This window comes from Heptranchias perlo, unplaced genomic scaffold, assembly GCF_035084215.1.
Source record: "Heptranchias perlo isolate sHepPer1 unplaced genomic scaffold, sHepPer1.hap1 HAP1_SCAFFOLD_44, whole genome shotgun sequence".
NCBI lineage: Eukaryota > Metazoa > Chordata > Chondrichthyes > Hexanchiformes > Hexanchidae > Heptranchias > Heptranchias perlo.
The window spans coordinates 11,572,331-11,580,193 of NW_027139453.1; the positions used below are offsets into that span (position 1 = coordinate 11,572,331).

Sequence of the window (7,863 nt, forward strand, 5' to 3'; positions counted from 1 at the left end):
AACTGATCTTCATGACGCTCATTTCAAGTTTTATTCCCTTTTACTGTGAAATGGTATATTGACCTCGGAAGGACCGCAGCCCAGATTTACCAGAATGTTAGCAGGGATCGAACGATTAAATTATGAGGAGCGGTTACATACTTGAATTCCCTGGAATATGGAAGGCTTTATTGGGATTTTTAAAGGTCGATGGACAAGCTGGTGAGGGAGTCCAGGACAATATCGCAATATCACAGGAGCTGGTTTACGAGTGAAAACGACCCTGCGCATCACTGTTGGTGTAAGAGACTTGTCTCTCGGTGCCGCGTCCTGTACAGTGAATTTCAAGACTTTTAAAAGGTGCAGAAAGTGTTGGGGGTACAAATACTCAAACCACTCTGATGGGAATGAGATTTTGTCAGAGGTTGCAGCCTTCCCTCCTTCTCTTGCCCTTTGCGAGGCACATGTTCAGGTTTAAATTTCCAAACTGGCTGAGTTGGTGATCACGGTACAGCAAACTCAGCGGTCCCCAGTGAGACAGAGAGAAATCAGCCCGGGCGCGGCCACAACGTGCGGGTTGACACTGCACGGGTCTGGTGGGAGTCAGAGGTGGGATTCACCCCTGAAAGTAACAAAAAAGTTTAAAACAGAAACTGTGGGGCTTGAACCCACAAGGGTGAGGTTAAGAGTCATAGGTTCTACCAATTGAGTTCGTTGAGCCTGGCCAACAAAGCCATTCATGTCTGTCATTGCAGTCAGCTCGTCTCTGGGTGACCTTGTGCAGCAATCCTAACAGAAGGTCTGTATCTTTCGCTCTGTTTCTCTGTGTGTGTGTGTCCACCTGCAGGTTGATTTTGAACGAATACGAGTGTTTGTCTTCTGTTTGTAACATTAAATAAAAGAGGGCATCAGACGCTGCCCTCCCTGACACTGGGGAACCAGTGAGACAGACTTGTTCTTGTGAAAACGCAAATAAAGCATGAATTGCGGAATTATACAGACTCTTATCAGCGCCAAAAGTAGCTTTACAATATATACACCCCAATAAATAAATACATAATACAGACACATGTAAATACATTTGCAACTAACAGAGTTACGAAACCAGAAATATTATTTGCACCGAATACAAACATTCCCAGATGTGTTCAGAAATCTTGCATGCCTTCCCTGCTGGACGCTCTCACCCCTGTGACCCAGGTTCGGCTCCCGTTCAGTGAATTTGCTCTTACAAAAAACAAGTGCGAATTTTGTAGAATCAAAGCAAATTTACGGCAAAGACGGAGGCCATTTGGCCCATCGCCTCCGCGTCGGCCGAAAATGAGCCACCCAGCCTAATCCCACTTTCATGCACTTGGTCCGTAGACTTGTCGGTTACGGCAATTCAGGTGCACAACCAAATATTTTTTAAATGTAACGAGGGATTCTGCCTCTACCAGCCTTTCAGGCAGTGAGTTCCAGACACTCACCACCATCCGGTTGAAAAAAATTGCTCCTCCGCTCCCCTCTCATCCTTCTACCAATCACTTTAAACCGATGCCCCCTTGTTATTGACCTCTCTGCTAAGGTAAATATGTCCTTCCTGCCCAATCTATCTCGCCCCCTCATAACTTTGTACACCTCATTAAATCACCCCTCAACCTCCTCTGTTCCAAAGAAAACAACCCCAGCCTGCCCAATCTTTCTTCACAGCCAAAATTCTCCAGCCCTGGCAACCTCCTCGTAAATCTCCTCTGTACCCTCTCTAGTGCAATAACATCGTTTTTGACCAGTCTACCATGTGGGACCTTGTCAAAAGCCTTGCTAAAATCCATGTACACGACATCAAAGTACTCCAGGTGTGTTCACACCAAAGCACTATTTAATTGCAGCAAGACTTGCTTACACTTGTACTCCAACCTCCTTGCAATAAAGGCCAACATACCATTTTTCTTCCGAATTGCTTGCTGTACCTGCATGTTAACTTTCTGCGATTCGTTTACAAGTACACATAACTCCCTCTGAAGAACAACATTTATTGGAATCTCACCTTTTAAAAAATATTTTGCTTTTCTATTCATCCGACCAAAGTGGACAATTTCACATTTTCCCACCTAATACTCCAACTGCCACCTTCTTACCCAATCACTTAACCTGTCCACCTCCCTTTGCGTCCTCCTCACCGCTTACTTTACAAACTACCTTTGTATCATCAGCAAACTTAGATACGTTGCACTCGGTCCCATAATCTGAGTCATTAGAATAGAATGTAAACAGCAATTGCAATATAAATTGTCCGACCAGGACCGTTCGCGTGTAAGGCGAACTGGTAACCATTACCCCACAAAAAAACCGCTGGTGACTTACACTGGACAGAAGGGAACTGATCAGTCACCTCTCTCTTCTCTGATTGGGACAGTTTTACCTCTCTTTAAACAACATCTCTACTGTCCCACACTAAAATCATGGAACAGAATCATAGAATACTACAGCACAGAAGGAGGCCATTCGGCCGTGTTGCCCAGCAGACACGTTGAAAGAGCTGTCCAATTTAGTCCAAAAAACCCAGCCCTTTCCCCGTAACCTTGCGAATCAGTCCTCTTCAAGCACCTGTCCAATTGCCTTTTGAAAGTTCCTATGAAAGCTGCTTCCGCCACCCTTTCAGAGAGTGGCTACCAGATCGTAACAACCCTCTGTGTGAAAAAAAAAATCTCCTCCTTTTCCCGCTAGTCCTAAAAGCTCTCAATCCTTCTCCACGGTTGCCTTTTCACAAACATTTCATTCATCACAAACCACACAGGAAAAAGTCTTCATTTTCAAGTAATTAACGTTCTGAAGGAGCTCCCTAATTTCGCTCCCCTCACCTTATCAATCACATTATTCTCGTCCGGATCGTTTTCCAAGTGAACCGGCCGCCCTCCCCGCAGGAAGTTGCCATTCTGATTCTGTGACTGTGGCCAGCTTTGTTCGCACCCACTCTCCCTTGTTTTCTTCCACATCCGCAGATTGGGGCGGGTCCCGGACTGATTTTTTTTCTTTGTCTCACCCGTGGACGCTGAGTCTCCGACTGAGATCAGCAACCTGGTCTCCTGCACCCGATCACCAACTCACCCAGTTTGTAAATTGAAACCGGAGCAAGTGCCTCGTAAGAGGGCAAGAGATGTCGGGGAGGCAGCAACCTCTGACAAAATCTCAGGCTCATCAGAAAGGTTCGTGTATCTGAACCCCTAACACCTTCTTGCTCCTTTTAAAGTTTTGACCATTGCACACGAGGCGGCACTGACAGACTCGTCTCTTGCACTGACAGTCAAGCAACAGAGGGTTCACACGTGAAAGCAGCTGAAAAGTTTAAAACAGAATTCACTCAACGTGGGGCTTGAACCCACGATCATTGAAATTCCGAGTCTTATGCAATACCGAATGAGCTAGCTGAGGAGTCGCCATTTGATCTGTTATTGCAACGAGGCGGCTGCGAGCTCCGCCCAGGGGCTGAGTTGAAAATCGTGGAAGGAGACAGCTCAGAATCATCACTTCACAGGAAACAACTGCTCAAAATGCATAACAGGACTGGCAGCATCTGAATAAAAACCGAAACTTTCGGTGTGTGGATTTTGTTCAGGACTGCTAACAGGACGGTTTGAAAATACAAACTATGGGTGTGCATAAATGGATGTCATGCTTCCTTTCAAGTCGGTGTTTATGTCATGTGTGCCATTTATAAATTTATTTTGATTATTTTTATAATGTGCTATATCTTGTTATAAATATACATATTGCAACTGTGACATTTATAAATGCATTTGGATATAACTGTGTGGTGGTTATCATTATACCTGTGTGTAGCTGTTTTATGTATTTGTGTGTAATTGAAAAATAAGACATAGGTAAATAAATATCCAGAAAATACATTTACAATATATACACCCCAATAAATGAATAAATAATAGAGATACATGTAAATACATTTGTAAGCAGCAGTCATGAAATGCATTTGCAGCTCACAAATCAGAAATATAATTTTAATCCAACACGGCTGCAGCCCAATATATTTATGACTATGGTCGTTAGCATCCGGCGCTGTCACCACCGCGCCCAGGGCTCGATTCCCGGTCAGGGAGTTTGTTTTGACAAAACAGTTCACTCAATTCCACAAAATAATTCAAGTCTCTGACACGCGGAATGATTCTTTTAGTTACCATTAATAAACTCCCAATTTTCTGTTTCGCACCGAACGACACTCTTACAAGTTTGCCGAATGACTGTTGAATCTACGCTAACTTTTCTCACTTTCATCCCTTCTCATTTTACGCACTTTATTTTAAGGAGTCTGCTTCAAAGCTTTCAGTGGTGATGAGACCAGGAATCTGGTGCAGCCGTTGTTGAATGTGAAAGGATTGCTGCTCAATTAATACGAGAGAAAGCTCGCGCCTGGAAGATTGTGAGGAGCAAGTTCCAGCAAATTGTTTCTGACCCGGGGATTTTTCGCGTGTGAGGCCAACATGATAACCATTCCACCACGAAAACATCTACTTCGTCCAGCCCAGGTCAGATGGAAGTGTGAAGGGAGAAAGTGAACTGCTCACTCCCACTTCTAGGGGATGTTCCAAAGCGCTTCATAGAGATGTAATCAAAAACATAGAATAACGAAACACAGGAGGCCATTCGACCCATCGTGCCTGTGCCAGCTCTTGAAACTAAATGGTGCAATTTAAAAGGGAGTGCTAAAACAGAGAGAGCTGTGGGTGTACGTACACAAATCTTTGAACGTGTCAGGACAAGTTGAACAGATTGTAAAAAAAAAGTATTCGGAGTCGTTGACTTTTTAAATAGAGGCATAGAGTACAAAAGCAAGGAACTCATGCTAAATCTTTATAAATCACTGTTTCGGCCCCAGCTGGCCACAACACAATTCTGCCCACCACACTTAAGGAAGGATGTCAAGGCCTTGGAGAGCGTGCAGAGGTGATTTACTAGAATGGTGCCAGGGATGAGGGACTTCAGTGAGGTGGAGAAGCTGGGGTTCTTCTCCTTAGAGCAGAGACGGTTAAGGGGAGATTTAACAGAGGGGTTCAAAATCATGAACGGTTTTGATAGAATAAATAAGGAGAAACTATTTCCAGTGCCAGAAAGGATGGTGACCAGAGGACACAAATTTAAGGTAATTGGCAACAGAGGTGAGATCAGGAGAATTTTTTTATGCAGCGAGTTGTTAGGATCTGGAATGCACTCCCCGAAATGGTGGTGGAAACAGATTCAATAATATCATTCAAAGCGGAACTGGATAAATATTTGAAGGGAAAATTTTGCAGGGCTATGGGGAAAGGGAAGGGGAGTGGGTCTAATTGGATAGCTCTTTCAAAGAGTTGGCACAGGCACGATGGGCCGAATGGCCTCCCTCTGTGATGTTTTCATGCTATGATTCTATGTTATGGAGGATTCTCTGATGCAGTGGATATTCGGGGCAGAGGACCAAGTGGGGATTGAGCTCGACTGCAAGAGTACACAGTTCGTTCAAAGGACTGAAGCCGATGGTTTCATTCTTCCCGTCGTTTAACAGCAGGAAATTACGGCTACTCGTCCATGCAGGCGAGATTTTTTGTATTCATTCATGGGATGTGGGTGTCAATGGCAAGGTCAACATTTATTGCCTATCCCTAATTGCTCTTGAGAAGGTGCTGGTGAGACGCCTTCTTGAACTGCACCTTTCATTGACTGTGGTATCATTGACAATTTCTGGATAGAGATAAACTATTTCTGCTGGTTGGGGATTCTAGGACTCGGGGGCACAGTCTAAAAATTAGAGCCAGAACTTTCAGGAGTGAGATTAGAAAATACTTCTACACAGGTGGTAGAAGTTTGGAACTCTCTTCCGCAAACTGCAGTTGATGCTAGCTCAATTACAAATTTTAAATTTGAGATCGATAGCTTTTTGCCAACCAAAGCTATTAAGGGATATGGGCTAAAGGCAGGTATATGGAGTTAGATCACAGATCAGCCATGATCTTATCAAATGGTGAAGCTGGCTTGAGGGGCTGAATAGCCTCCTCCTGTTCCTATGTTCACATGGTACATTTCCCCACCTGTCTGTTCTATCCATATTTGTTGATTGACCGCCTTGTGTTTCCAGCATATTTTCGTTTGAAGCTCGGTTTGGGGCTCAGCCGATGGGCGTCAAAACGTGCCGAGGATGGAGACCGGGTTGGGTATTGCGGGAAGAGCAAATCAACTGGGCCGAAAAATCAACTGCATCTCAAGGTACAAATAAAATAGGAGTCAAAATAACCAATGTCAGAATTGAGATTCAGAACCCACGCCTCCAGAAGCGGTAATAAATTAAACGCAGCACTTTAGACCACTCGGCCACCCTGACTTAACAACGGCAACTTCACTCGCCACTTTTCCACACTGAGACCCCCGAAAAAAGTCTCACTCACGACAGGGCTTGGTAAGATAAGTGCTGCTGGCAAGGCTCGGTGAGCGGGATGCCATCTCCCCGGGTTTTCCAGAGCCTGTGCTCGGCGGATGGGGAGGTTTGGCTCGGGCCGCAGTATCTCGCGTCCGCAGCAATGGGCAGCAACGCAGCTTGTCACCAAACTTGCTGCCGCTGGTGGTGAAGTGGTGAAGATTCTACGCGTTCAGTTGTGCCGGTTTCGGTTCCCGGTCTGAGACGCAACTTTTGAACACTTGTTATATTAATTGCATGAACTTACTCAAACTCTATGGGAAGAAAATGAAACAATCATTGTTTCAATCACCATTAATTAACCGATAACTTTATTTGACAGAATGAAAGGCTGCTGAGGGAAGGTGGAAAACTTAAATGATTTCCTTTGTGCTTCGCATGCGATGAACTTTTTATCCCTTCTCATTTTACATACTGTATTTTTAAGGGCTCTGTTTACTATGTTCAGTGCTCGTGAGGCCACGAATTTCTGTTAAATTTAACAGAACAGACTATTACACAGAAAAAAAAGTGCCCGAACATAATATTCCCGCCCGGGATCGAACCGGGGACTTTTCGCGTGTGAGGCGAACGTGATAACCACTACACTACGGAAACAGCTGTTTTTCTCATCAGCCAGAAGTTAGAATGACTGCACTGATTCACTTTCATAACTCTTCAATTGATCGAAGTTCCACAAGTCAAAAAAGAAAAATATTCATTTCAAAGTTATGAAACTCCCAAATGTGGCCTGCCTTGTTTGGAAACGGGTTGACCCAGACGTCACAGCCTCAACAAAGCTTATTCTCATCATTTCCATTGGGAACAGGAGGAGGCCATTCAATCCCTTGAACCTGTTCCGCCATTGATTTGGATCATGATGATCTGTGACTCAAATCCATTTACCCGCCTTTGCTCCCTATCCCTCGATCCCCTAACCCGACAAAAATCTATCAATCTCAGTCTTGAAAGCTTCAATTGACCCCCAGCATCCACAGCCTTTAGGGGAACAGAGTTCCAGACTTCCACTGCCCTTTGTGCAAAAAAGTGCTTCCTGATTTCGAACCTGAATGGCATGGTTCTAATTTTAAGGTTATGTCCCCCTCGTTCTTGATTCCCCAGAGGAAATTGATTCTCTCTATATATTCTATCGAATCATTTAAACATGTTAAACAACTCGCTCAGACCGCCCCTCTATCTTCTATACTCGAGGGAATACGAGCCTACTCTATGCAGCCTGTCCTCAAAAGTTAACCTTTTTAGCCGCGGCAACATTCTGGTGAAACTGCTCTGCACTCCCTCCAAGGCCAATCTATCCTTCCTGAGGTTCAATGTCCAAAACTGAACGCAGTTACTCCAGAGGTTTATATAACTGCAACATAACTTCCATTTCCTTATATTCCAGCCCCTGCGTTAAAGGCTTAAACGCCGTTAGCCTTTTAAATTATTTTTGGATCCATCCA

The 7,863-nt window shown here is 44.4% G+C and overlaps 1 non-coding gene across 1 annotated transcript; it reads right to left on the minus strand.

Annotated features, from left to right (window-relative positions):
• Nucleotides 1-6,945: 6,945 nt before the first annotated feature.
• trnav-cac (transfer RNA valine (anticodon CAC)) lies at nucleotides 6,946-7,018 on the minus strand. Its single transcript has one exon. It is a non-coding gene; the product is annotated as a tRNA-Val (tRNA).
• Between the last annotated feature and the right edge of the window lie 845 nt (nucleotides 7,019-7,863).